Genomic DNA, 12,666 nt, shown 5'->3' with positions numbered 1-12,666 from the left:
ATTATATCTTAAGCCTTTTTAAAATTTTTTTTATCTTTAAGATTTTCTTTATTTTGTGTCTAAGTCTATTTCCTACTATTATGGCCTCATCTTAGATAAGGTTGAATTCTTTATAATTTTAATTAAATATTTAGTGTATGGCCCCTCAGGCAAAGTGAATGCTTCAAAGCATAGCTAGTTCCCTCAGACTGTGATAACATTAGAAGAGGGACAGCCTGTTTTAACAGTCTCTGAGTGGTCAGGCTATACAAATTGCAACCCAGCAGAAGCAAAGTTTTCTCTTCTGATAAGAGGGATGCCTGCTCCAAAGGCTCTGCTTGGCTGGTGACATGATGGGAATTGTCAGAAAATAAGATTTGTATAAATCTGCATTTAACTTTTTTTTGAGGAGTGACCAGTGCTTGAACCAGCACTGAGAGACCTTAAGGGATGTTGAATCCTGATTAATTAGAGGCTATCTTTCTGGTGTGTCGTAACATATATATCAATGAAAAGGGAGAAGAAGCAATTACAGAATAAAACCTTTGTCATCTTCCTGTACTACCTTAGAGACTACAGCTACTCCAGTGATAAAGAAAATGCCAGGCATCTTCCTTGTGCATTTGTCTAACATACAGGAATGCTTGAAGATACATTTTACCTGGCATTAGAAATCACTTTATGAAGGAAAATACCTGTGGAACCTGAGTGTTTGTGGTGCTGCTAATAAGTTACAGGCTGCATGCAGACTCACACAGTTAAATGTTACAGGTATGGGAAGTCAGAATAATTGACAGTACTGGCGACATCTGGTCAGACTCCATACTCCTGACTTAGCTATTTTAGACCATGCTAATAAAGATAAGGTGGCTGAGTCTAGAGGATTTTATTCATGAAACTGCCTTCCTTCAGTTCAGTGGTCCGGTCCCAGAATTTTAAAACATTTCAATTTCTGAATGCCACCTAATTCAGTACCACCATGCACCTCTGAAACCACCCACACACTTCTAGCAACAGATAATTCACACACTGCTAGTCAGACATTAATGCTTCCTGACATGTGAAAGCCATAATTCCAAGCTTTCAGACAGTAAAAAAGCATTCATTTCTGTTCCTTGTGGATCTTGAGCTAGCTGACCTTAAAGCAATGTCAAGCTTGCAGTGGTCTTTACAGCCTTTGAGAGCTGTTTTAACTATTCAACACTATCTTGCTTTTCCTCACCTAAGACCTGGCAGCAGATGGAGATAGGACACCGTCAGTCCAACAAAATGCCCTCTGTTTTAACAGCTGTTTTAACTCCAGCCCAAGGCTGAAAGTAGGAAGTCACAGATCTAAGATCATTATGATGTCCAGTTCCTGAAAATATGTACATCTGTCTAGATCAGTGGACTAATGTAGTAGAAAAGTGTCTGAACTGCCATGGTCAAGCATTAAGCTGTGCTAATGGGCATATGGGTGTGTAATGGAGACATGCTGAATCCAACAATCATACTTCAGAGAGCATAGTTTGGTTTCTTTTCCTGGAAAGCGAAGCTCTCAGCATAACTTCTTCCCCTTTGAAATATCCAGGCTCAGCTAAGAAGATGTCCATACAAAACGTCAGTCAGGCTCTTCCCTGTGAGAGAGAAAAGCTTTGCCAACACTTACACAGAATCTTGTGCCAAATGACCGTGAAATATTACAAGAAAAAAGGCAGAGTGTGATGTTGTGGAGCAGATTCAGAAACCTCATATGAATCTGTCCATGAAACCCCAGAGGAGCCCTGTGCTTACACTCGAACAGAGGGGACTGCGGGCTCCCTAAAATCTGACAATTTCTGTCTGCCTTTCTACCTCCACAGCAGCACTGAGCAGCAAACATAATCATAAACCCACTGGGAGGCAGCAGGACTGGTGTAAGCTGGTGCAGGAATTCTGGGAAGAAAGATCTGTTTACACATATTTTCCCCTAAGACAAGGATGTCTTGGTCACTGGAGGGGTACCTAGCCTTTGACACATGGGATAATGCAAATGCTCTTTAAACTGAAACAGAGGAAGGAGAGCTGTTTACAATAGTATTCACATAGCAAGAGTGTCTGATACTAGTTTTTCCAGTCAGGCATTGTTTGTTATATTTAAATGTTGAATGCTCAGTTTTTAAAGGGCAGATAATATTTGTCCAAGAACTTGATTTCACAGAAATGCGGTTTTACATTTTTTTTCTGAGTTTTCAGAAAGAGCTATAACAAATTTTTGCTGAATGTTTGTTCAGCAAAAATAATAATAATAAAAAAAAGCTTTACCTTAAAAGCAATCAGCCTGAGACTCCCAGTTTTTTGACTGCAGAAGTTGAGAGAGAGAAATATTGACTAAATCCTGATGGTCAGGTTGAAAACCTAAGATCCTAAAGGTCGATGTTAATGCAGCACATTAGTACTGTTGCATTAGAAGCATCACTTCAGGCTCAGAGACAAGCTGTGCGCTAGAAGAGTTGTCATGATGAACTGTGAAACGAATGAGGTAAAATGGAGCTCTGGAAGAAAAGTATTTAGGATATGAAACTTCTCTTGGATATGATTTAGCCTAGTCATGCGAACTGTTATTACTAGGCTTTAGAAATGGAAAGAATGTAACAGACTAAGGTAGGTCGGGAGGGACCTCTAGAGGTCAGATCTCCCGCTTAAATAGAGGGAAGGATTTTGGAAGCAGTTGTCTGAGCAATGAAAAGTCGCTCATATTTTATTAATTGCATCAAATGCCAGGTTAGAAGGGACCTCAAGGAGCATTTGGTCCAACCTTCCTAGGTAGGAACGTGGCTTAGATGCAATGGCCCAGCACCTTGTCAATTTGAGTCTTAAAAGTGTCATGTTGGAGAATCCACCACTTCCCTGGGGAGATGATTACAGTGTCCGACCTTTCTCATGGTGAAAAATTTTCTTCTGATTTTCAAATGGGAACTCCCCAGGGGTAACTTTCACCAACTACCCACAGCTTTTCCATGTGACTGATCTCCTCAGCCATCTTTTTTCCTTCTTTTTCAACAATAACTAACTTTTCAACTAACACTACGTTATCATAGTAATTGACTACAAGCCTTTATCTGTACAAGTTATTGTGAGAGTTTGCAGTGGAGAATGCCCAAGCAATTCATAGATGTTTTCTTTGAAGAGAAAAATTTACAATACTGTCAAAATATACTGATTTAGGTTGCAAATACTACATCTTTTCAATAGTTGTTAAGCATTTTTTTAAAATAGAAAACATTAGATATCAATCTGACTGTGAATAAAAAAAGTCAATTTCTTCTGGCATTTTAGATTGGTTGTGACTGATCAGCTATAATGATTTAAATACCATAAAATGTGAGACACTGTCTTGAGGAATTTTTGCTTCTACATGTGGAACCACTGAGGCAGTGAGCTACTTACTGCACGTAGAAGCAGTAAGCAGCCCTCCTTCAAGAAATAGGCACTGGTAAAACCTTTACAGTGGTGACATGCACCTACCTACGGGCTGCTTGCATGCTTGGGTTAAATGTGCAGCACCACAGCTGGGTCTTCACTGCAGCCATGAAGCATGAAGGATACCCAGGGCCAGCTCTCAGCTGTGAAGAGGATGCACCGCACATAATCAAAACATAAAGTGGTTTGGGTTGGAAGGGACCTTAAAGATCATCTCGTTCCAAACCCCCTGCATGGGCAGGGACACCTCCCCACTAGACCAAGGTTGCTCCAAGCCCCATCCAACCTGGCCTTGAACACTTCCAGGGAGGAGGCATCATCAGCTTCCCCAGGCACCCTGTTCCAGTGTCTCAACACTGTCTCACCAAAGGATGTCTTCCTAATGTCTACCTAACATCTTCCTGACATCCACCTTGCAGCTCCGTGGTAGCAATTCCTTTCCTCTCCCGGGGCGACCCATGGCTTGCGGCCAAGGAGCGAGGGAAGGGCTCTGCTGGGCCTCCTCCTGCCCATGGCAGAGCTGACTTCACCCGCCCCTGCGAGGCTAGTGCTCCCTTACCCGCGCCTCTCCGCTCCCCCCGCCGCCCCCCGCCATTTCTCTCAACGAGGGAGCGCGGAGGGGGAGGCTGCACTGACGCGAGGAAGGCGGTGCTTCAGGAGGGGCCGGGCCGGGCGGTGCTGGCGGCGGCGGCAGGAGGAAGATGGTGGCAGCGGGAGGAGCGGCTGGCTGCCGGGCTTTCCGCCCCACGCTGCGCTGTCGCCCCCGCCGGAGCCGCCCTGCCTGCTGAGGTGCGGAGGGATCCGCGGCCGGGAGCGGGAGTTTGGGGGGTCCGGTCCCCCGGCCCGCGTTGGGTGGCGAGGGGGAGAGGCCGACGGGCCCAGGGGCGGTCGGAGCGTGTGTCCGGCCGGGGGGAGCGGCAGGATGGCTCCGGCCATCGCGGTGGCTGCCGGCAGCGGGGTGCGGCGGGGGGCTGCGGCGGCCCTTGTGCGGCTGCAGGGGTGTGGGGGGAGGCTCGGGGCTCGGCACCTGCCCCGAACCGGGAGAAGCGGCATCCATCGCCACGTACGCGAACGCCTCTGCTCCAGCCTCCGGCGGGCGGCTGCGTTGTTTCCTTTATATTTATCTGTTTGAATGTATTATTTTATGTTGGTGAGGTGCGCGTGGAACGGCACTGCGCGGGGCTCTGCCCACCCTAATGCACTAGTTTGTTGGTTTGGGGTTTTTTCAGTATTTTCCCTACGCGGCGCATCTTTTCTGGTGATGAAAAGGGAGAGGAGAAATGGGGGGTGGGGGTGTGTGTGGAGGTTTTGCAGTCGCCGACCGAGTGGTCACGGTCATAGCATTACGGGAGCAAAGCCCCGTCCTGCGGGAGGTGCTGCTGGCATCCCTGGCCGCGTCCCGGTTTTCCGAAGGAAACCCAACGGGGCCTGGACCTTCTCATCCTCTCTGTGGGGTTCAGCGAGTTGCCCGCTCGGCGCTTCATCCCCGGGCAGGGGGGCGAGGTGGCATCTGCTACCATCTGGTAATTCTTTCAGGAAAGGGAAGGTGTCTTTGTCTTTTCTTTCAGGAAAAGCAGTTTGATGTAGCGATTGCCTAAATCACAGTCACGGTCAGTGCAGCCATATGTGCTGCAACTGCTTTCTGGAAAGATCAGTGTTAACAGGAGCAATTCACCGAGACTTGTTTTATTGCCATCATCTACAAATCAGCTCTTTGAGAGAGATGGGAACTTGGGCCTAAGCTGGTAAACTGAAACAGCTTTTTGCTTTCTCCTGTCTCTCAGCATTTTTTGGGCTGTGGAAATGCCTTTTGCTTTAGGGAGTGTGTTGCAGATCTGGCTGTTTTCATAGCTGCTGAGGAACTAGAAGGCAGAGATGTTTGCCCGACTCTGCATATATTAAGAGTGAGCTAATGTGGGTGTAGGGCAGGCATGTAGCATTTTTGTTGTCTTTAACATGCACCATGTTACACCAGCTAATAAGAGTGCTCCCAGGTGGCCGCAATTTTGCATCTGCTCTGCGATGGTGCCCCATGGGGTCACAACCAACTTGCCCTGGAAAATATTCCAGCCGCTGGTACCCCAGCTTCTGCTGCATTGCTGCTAAAATCTGGACCAGCAGCACCTGCCTTTGCAGCCCATGGCTGAAACAAGCACGTGATGCCTGATTTTCCCAAACAGTGAGGGTGTTATAGAATGTGTTTATTCTTTAGGTGCTCCATTTTAGTGTTATGCAGATAACTAAAAGTAAGATGCGTTTTCACCTTGCACTCTAATGGGGGCGGAGGGAGGCGGGAGGGGAACTGGAGGATGCTCAGAAATGCTGTTTCAGAGTGAAGAAGAATGGCTACTGTTGAATTCTGTGCATTTGTGTGTACTTCTACAGAAAAATTAAGTGTCCAATCAATAATAATAGGTGGTGAAAGTAAATTGCAGACTCAGAAAATCTGGCATTCTAATGCACTTTGGGACTGAGGGGGATATCTAATCAGTGAAATGTAAATATCTGAATGAAAGACAGCTTGTCTTCCTTGGAAAATGTGGTCTGAGATTCAGAGATCTATCAGCTTTTAGGTCAAACTGAATTCTACAAAGTAATGGCAGCTCAAGGTTGGCTGTGTAGTATGAATCATACAAATCATTGGTCCAAGTTTTCTTGGACATTCCTAGTTGTAGCTTGAAGCGATACTTTCATCTTACGCTAATGCATTGTCCTCACTTAAAATAGCACGTTTTCTGGCTATTGGGCTGTCTTCTAACAGATGCAAGGCCAGCCTTTTGAAATGCTGTTAAAATAAAGGTATTCACAGATTAACCCTTTGGTTATAAAATCTAAGAATACTGGGAGGTTGGTTTGGTACATCTAACTACGTAGAAAATACAGCTTTGGTGTATTGGAGAGGAGGTAGAGACACCAAAGCTTTTTAGTGTGACTCTTTTTTGGTTACTTAATATAAAATCCATTTCACAACTTCTTGAGTTAATAATTAATTTGCAATAATGTGTGTATGATAAGTTTGCAATTCCTTCTGTGTTAGGATGAGTGTAAACACATCCGCAGTTCTTTATTTGTGAAAGCTGTCTTCATGTGTTTAAACCATAGGAAGGCTTTGGGAGAAATTTTGTAATGCTGGAAATGGTGGCAAAGAGGGATGCCATAGGTGAAAATCTTGGTGTAGCCCATCATGCCCTTATTATTGAGGGGCAGAGAAGGTGGGGATAGATTTTTGGAGATAAGCTTCAACATCTTATTTGCTCTACGTGGATGTAAATATATATATATATGTATGTATATATATAAATACTATATAATACATATATAATACTATATAATATATAATACTACAAATCAGAGACTGCCTAATTTTGAGGCTGAAATTTGTGTCATCTGTTTTATAAACAATACTAACCAGATGCATGAACCTTTTGTGTGTGAGATTTGAGTGGATTTTAATTGCACCAGGAGTTGGCTTCTAAATTCTTTGACACCATTTTAAGCCACAGTCATACACAGTGCTTATGTTCTTAAACTTAAAAAGCCTGCAGTATGAGGATTATGTGCATCTTCGAAATGTAGTTAGCCTTTTCTTTTTGTAAGCAGTGGCTACTGGCTCTAGAGCTGACATGAAAGATGTGTGGCTGCAAAGAATTAGAATCTCCTGTTCAGCTTCTTATTTCGTATTTTTCACAGGAAAACGTGGGTAGTAATTTGCAGTGGTTTTGTTGTTTGGTTTTAGGTTTTCTCAGTGTGGGGTAGTGTTCATGGCAAACAAAATCAGGAAAAAACAAGTAGTAAATCCAGGAAAGGTGGCCATGGAAATACATGTTGGTTCTGTGGTGTTACTGCATGTGTGGGAGTTCAGGCTTAATATAAAAAATTAATGGTCACATTAAAAAAATAAATTAGAAAATAAACATAAGAGTCATCAAAGAGACAAAATGAAGGAAAAGTCAAACAAAACCTTCTAGCTTGTATCTCGTGGCCTAGATATTTCAGACCAGATTCAACATTTTTTTTACCTCGGCACACAAATTGTATTATGAGCTAGAAGAATCAGACCTTTTCTCTCACATTCAGATAATTAATAGTAAAAAACTTAGAGGTTCTTCAGATAGTTTAATACATGTTGTCCATAGGCAGCAAAGCTTCACTTTGAACAAGATCCTATTACTGTAGATTTAAGTCAAGCCTTGATGTTCCAGTAATGCATTTTTTAATGTGTTTTTCTAGTTTCACAGAAGGTTAGTATTCCTACTTAATGAGAGATCTAGCTAGCAAACCCCTGCTCATTTATTTCTAATAGACAGAGTGTCGTACCTACTGTATAAAGGTTAAAGGTTTCTGAAAAAAGATTGGTTTTGCTTTGTAGTATTGATTGGTATGCCAACTGCTCAGAGCAAGGTGATAGTATTTTTCTATTTCCACTGCAGTAGACTCTGTTGTTCTAAAATAGCTGTATTTTTTCTAGTTCAGTGAAGGGGCTTAGCGAAACATCTTTATTTGCTTCTTTCACATACGGGGGCAAATAATGATAGTAATACGTGTTCTAATTCTGAAGAAATAAATGCAGGAGCAGTGCAGTGGGTATGTGACAGCTGTGGATCGCAGAGGACTTAGCTGAGAGTATGCTAGGACCCCAGGACATTCTTTTCCCACTAGATTCTTTCTGCTGGAGAAGGTCCTTCTTGACATGGGAGGAGGTGTGGTTATATGAGTGCAAATCTGTAGCCAAGGAGCTGACAGGAAGCTGGTGCTTGGAAAGGAGCATCTTACCTGGTCCATCCTGGTGTCCTTGCAGGATCATGTCCTATATAGTGTTTCCTGTACATAGTGTTCCTTGCAGAAGTGTCCATTACCAGCAGAAGTGTCCATTATCCAACAAACCCATTTAAGCAACTGTTTGTGGGTAAATAGGGGGCTTCTCTACATCATTAAGGAAACTAGTGAAATAAATTGATTAGAAGTATTTAAAACAATAAATAATCTCATTGAAGTAGACTGCACTGGAAGCCTCTGTTTTCCTATTGCTTAATGAAAGGAGGAGGAGATATTATGTGAATGTTTAGGAAATTACTTCAGGATGCTGAAAAATACTGTAGTTTTTCTAGGCATCTACCCTCTTCACCATGAAGTCCAGCATGGGTTATATATTTTGTCTGTCAAATATTGCTCATAAGGCAAGAATTAAGCAAGACTTGCTTCTTTCTTTTTAATAAGCACTTCGGTAAAAATTACTGTCTGTAAGAGGGTGACCACCATGTCACCCATCTGAGGCAAATGCGAGAGCAGGGAGTGAGACTGCATGAAAGGTCTGTGGGTGAATGTAACATGAGCAGCACGTCCCTGGGAGATGTGCTGAATCCTTATAGTGGTAGTTTTTATTTTTTACTAATTAAACTCTCCTGAAGCCCCATGGCATCCTTTTTTGTACATCAGGAGCATCCCTGCTCAATTTCGTATTCAAACCTTAAACTATTTAAATTCAGACTTTGGAAGAATATGTGCACAAATCAGGAAAACACCAGGACAAGCAGAGCCATGAAGTCTGCAAAACTTCATGGGCCACTGAGCAACTACCCTACCCTAACTCACTGTTTATTTTTTTCCATACTGGGGCTATATATAAGGGGAAGAACTGCCTTTTTGTATATGTGTCATTGAGGTAGTTTGATATCTAGGAGGTACAGGTTTGATGTTGATCTAGATAATTTATTTTGATTCTCTGCAATTATTTTCCTTTTTCAAAGAATCACAGAACTGTCACAATTGGAAAAGATCTCTAAGATCATCGTGCCCAACTGTAAAAGTCCTCCCTCCCCGCAGTTAAAATACATATATCAATATCTCTGTCATCCAGTAGAGTATGTCCTCAAGTGCCTCCTCTACAAAGTTTTTAAATACCACCAGGTGACTCCACCAACTTCCAGGGCAGCCCATTCCCTTGCCTGGCCACTCTCTCAGTAAAAAAATCCTTCCTAATATGGAGTCTAAACCTCGCCTGGTCCAACTTTCAGGCCATTTCTTCTAGTCCAATCATTGTTCACTTGAAAAAAAAAGTTTCTACTCATTACTCTTTTGATGGCCATTCAGGTTTTATTTTTTTTTCAAGAAACATATTTTGCTTAAAAAATCAGTGAGAGAGCAGCAGCTTAAGAGCTGAAGAAGAGAAGCTATTTCTAAACAGAAAGAGCAGGAAAAAAGTCAGGACATGATGGAAGATGTAAACCATGCGCAAGTGTGGCTTTTTTCCTTAACATGCTTGGATGTTATTCATTAATTTGTTTATTTATTCTGATACGTAAGTTGTGATTCTTGCTGACAGTGTTACCGTTAATGTGTATTTATGTAGTTTCTATTTGTATGGTATTTTGATCACATTTAAAATCCTGGTGCTTTGGAAATCTTAAATATAGCTCTTCTTTAGACTAAATTAACTTAAATTAGAAAAGCATTTTTAAAAGAACAGCTGAGAGTAGTATCTAATAGAAGTCTTGCCAGAGCAGGGGGAAGAAGCAGAGGGTAAGATATCTTGGTTTAAGTCTTCCCCAGGCTACCATAAGCAGAATGCTTTGGCTAACACTCTTCAGATCCAACGAAGAGGCAAAAGCAGTAGTTTTCTATAAGATGGCATTCTTAGGTGAATTTTGGGAGGACAGGTACTGCCTCCACTCTTGTGAAAGGAAATGGGTACATTTTGTGTGTTGTGTGTGGGGAGCTGAGAGGTTTTTTTCCTTCTCTTTTTTTAACAGCTTTCTCACACAAGCTTTTTTATAGTGATGGAGTAACTTGAGTTGGAAAGGATCCCTAAATGCCATCTGATCTAAGCTCTGCTCAAATCGGGTGACTAAGATGAGGGCTGCACATGCCATGTTTGTAGCTCTTGGCTTAATAAAGCGTGATGCTCTGCAGCCAAAGCACCTTTCCTCTCCTGGGTTTCAGATACAAGCGTGTGCAGAAGGCTTTGCTCACCACCCCGTTGGGATGCAAGCCTTCCTCCCACCTGCTCTCTTCCTCAGCCGGCTGAGCCCCTGGGGTGATGGGAGTGTAGGGGCAAAGAGTTCCCCTCCTGTGTGAGGGGAACAGTGGCTGCCTCCTGATGAGTGTTAGCTTTTAAGCCTCTCTTACCATGGTCATTCTACCCAGGAAAGAGCTGAAATGGAAGTGTGTTGCCTCCATTAGCTCAATCAATGAAGTGATGATTTTTTTTTATTGGATTTTTATTATGATCAAAAAGGAGAAGAGTAATGTCCATAAATTTAGAAAACATGTTTTTGTGTTAAATTATGTTGGAACAGTTTAAGAATTGGAGCACTATTTTTGAAAAATGAAATAAATATTAAGCAGCTTTCCTATTAATTATGTGTGGTGCTGTTTCCTGTTACTTCGTGATGAAAATCTACCCTGTAATTTTGTAGTGATCTGACAGAAACTTGTGTTAAATAAAAGAGTCAGTGTAAAAACAGTCTGTAGCTTTGTAATTCCATTGGATCTTCTGTGGACATTTTACATACTCTTTCTGCAAACTTCATGTGCATTTTTGATACCCACAGCTGTTGTACATTGTGTCTCAGGGTGATTACTGGGGATGAACTTATGGTTCTGCTCTTGCCCAAGAAATACCTTCCCATGATGATAAATGATATGATATGATATAATCCACTCATAAGATTGCCATGACATCATTCAGATGTTGGCATGCTTAATTTCATTTCATAATAATGAGAAAATGCCAAAGTCCTTGGAAAGCTTCTTTGTGCAGGACCATGTTAGAGCTGCGAGTATTGTGGGAAAGAGGCTGGAGCTGGATACCTCCTTGGCAAGGAGTTGGCCATCTGTCCGAGGGGACAGTGCTGTAATTCCTTGCCTTGGCTCTCTGTTAGCTGCAAGGTACAGCTTGTAGACTTTTAATTACAGCCTTATGATAATTAGTTTTGATTGCTTATCCCTAGTTTAAAGTCTTGATTAAGGCAGGCACTTTTAGTGAGTAAATATTAAAAGTAAATATTAAAAGCGCAAGCCTAGCCTTTATACAGCTGGTATTCATACAGTCAGTTTTCAAAAAGGTAGTAAGTTCTCTGCTCCAGAAATTAGTGCCTTCTGCTGATTCTCTAGGACTTAAACTGCACTGAACAGCCTTTTTGTGCAAAGGAAATTTTTAAATGCCACATTTCTGGTATGCAAATTCATATTTTTTTGAAGATATCTTTTCTTCAAGTTTTTCCAGGAAGATAATGACTTCTTCAGTGGAGGTCCAAAGGTATATATATATATATATATATATATATATATATATATACTTTCTTTTCTTTCTTTTCTTTTTTCTTTTCTTTTCTTTTCTTTTCTTTTCTTTTCTTTTCTTTTCTTTTCTTTTTCTTTTCTTTTCTTTTCTTTTCTTTTCTTTTCTTTTCTTTTCTTTTCTTTTCTTTTCTTTTCTTTTCTTTTTCTTTTCTTTTCTTTTCTCTTCTCTTCTCTTCTCTTCTCTTCTCTTCTCTTCTCTTCTCTTCTCTTTTCTTTTCTTTTCTTTTCTTTTCTTTTCTTTTCTTTTCTTTTCTTTTCTTTTCTTTTCTTTCTTTTCTTTTCTTTTCTTTTCTTTCTTTTCTTTTCTTTTCTTTTCTTTTCTTTTCTTTTCTTTTCTTTTCTTTTCTTTTCTTTTTTTTTTTTTTTTTTCTTTCCATCAGTGGCATCCACAGGCACTTAGTTGCAGGCTCATATACATACACTAGATAAAACTAGGTAACAAAGTAACACAAGCAGCAGTAAGGTAAAAGTTATTTTTTTATTAAGAAACAGCACTTCAGTTATGTGGAAAAAAAAATGAAGATTAGCCTCTTCCAACTAGGTGCATATCTACTGTAATTTAATTTACTCTGCCTGTTGAAGACTTTCCCTCTATATGGCAGGGATCTTGTGGCTTCATAGCCTTTTGCAGTATCTCTGACAATTATTACAGCATAGTTGCATAAAAACCCATGTGGCATCCTTTTGGCATTGCCATTTCAGATGTAATGAAGAGTGAAGACTGGCCATACCTGGTTCTGGATAAAACTCACTGCTTTAGTGGCTTTGAGAAAAATCCGATGAAGTCTTTGGGTGGATTTCCTCTGTGTTCACCTGACACCTCAAGAGGGTTTCATGCTAGGGAGAGAAGACGTGCACATTTTAAGTTATCCCCTCTTTCAAGTATGAACTGGTGTGCTGTGCAGTCACCTCTTATTATTCATACTTAGTTTGATGAGCATGGGAGAC

The 12,666-nt window shown here is 41.5% G+C and overlaps 1 protein-coding gene across 3 annotated transcripts in view; it reads left to right on the top strand.

Moving 5' to 3' along the window:
• The first annotated feature begins 4,081 nt into the window (after positions 1-4,081).
• APBA1 (amyloid beta precursor protein binding family A member 1) overlaps positions 4,082-12,666 on the top strand; it is an 87,796-nt gene continuing 79,211 nt past the window's right edge. For 2 of the 3 annotated variants that reach the window (XM_030467276.1, XM_030467278.1), the window contains exon 1: positions 4,140-4,209. The gene's annotated coding sequence lies outside the window, so the exon portion shown is untranslated. Of the gene's footprint in view, positions 4,210-12,666 lie in introns of all 3 variants that reach the window. The other variant, XM_030467275.1, reaches the window with a different exon arrangement.

The sequence above is a fragment of the Calypte anna genome, chromosome Z, assembly GCF_003957555.1.
Source record: "Calypte anna isolate BGI_N300 chromosome Z, bCalAnn1_v1.p, whole genome shotgun sequence".
NCBI lineage: Eukaryota > Metazoa > Chordata > Aves > Apodiformes > Trochilidae > Calypte > Calypte anna.
The sequence above is the reverse complement of the archived record's forward strand: the minus strand, read 5'-3'. Positions and strand labels throughout refer to the sequence as shown.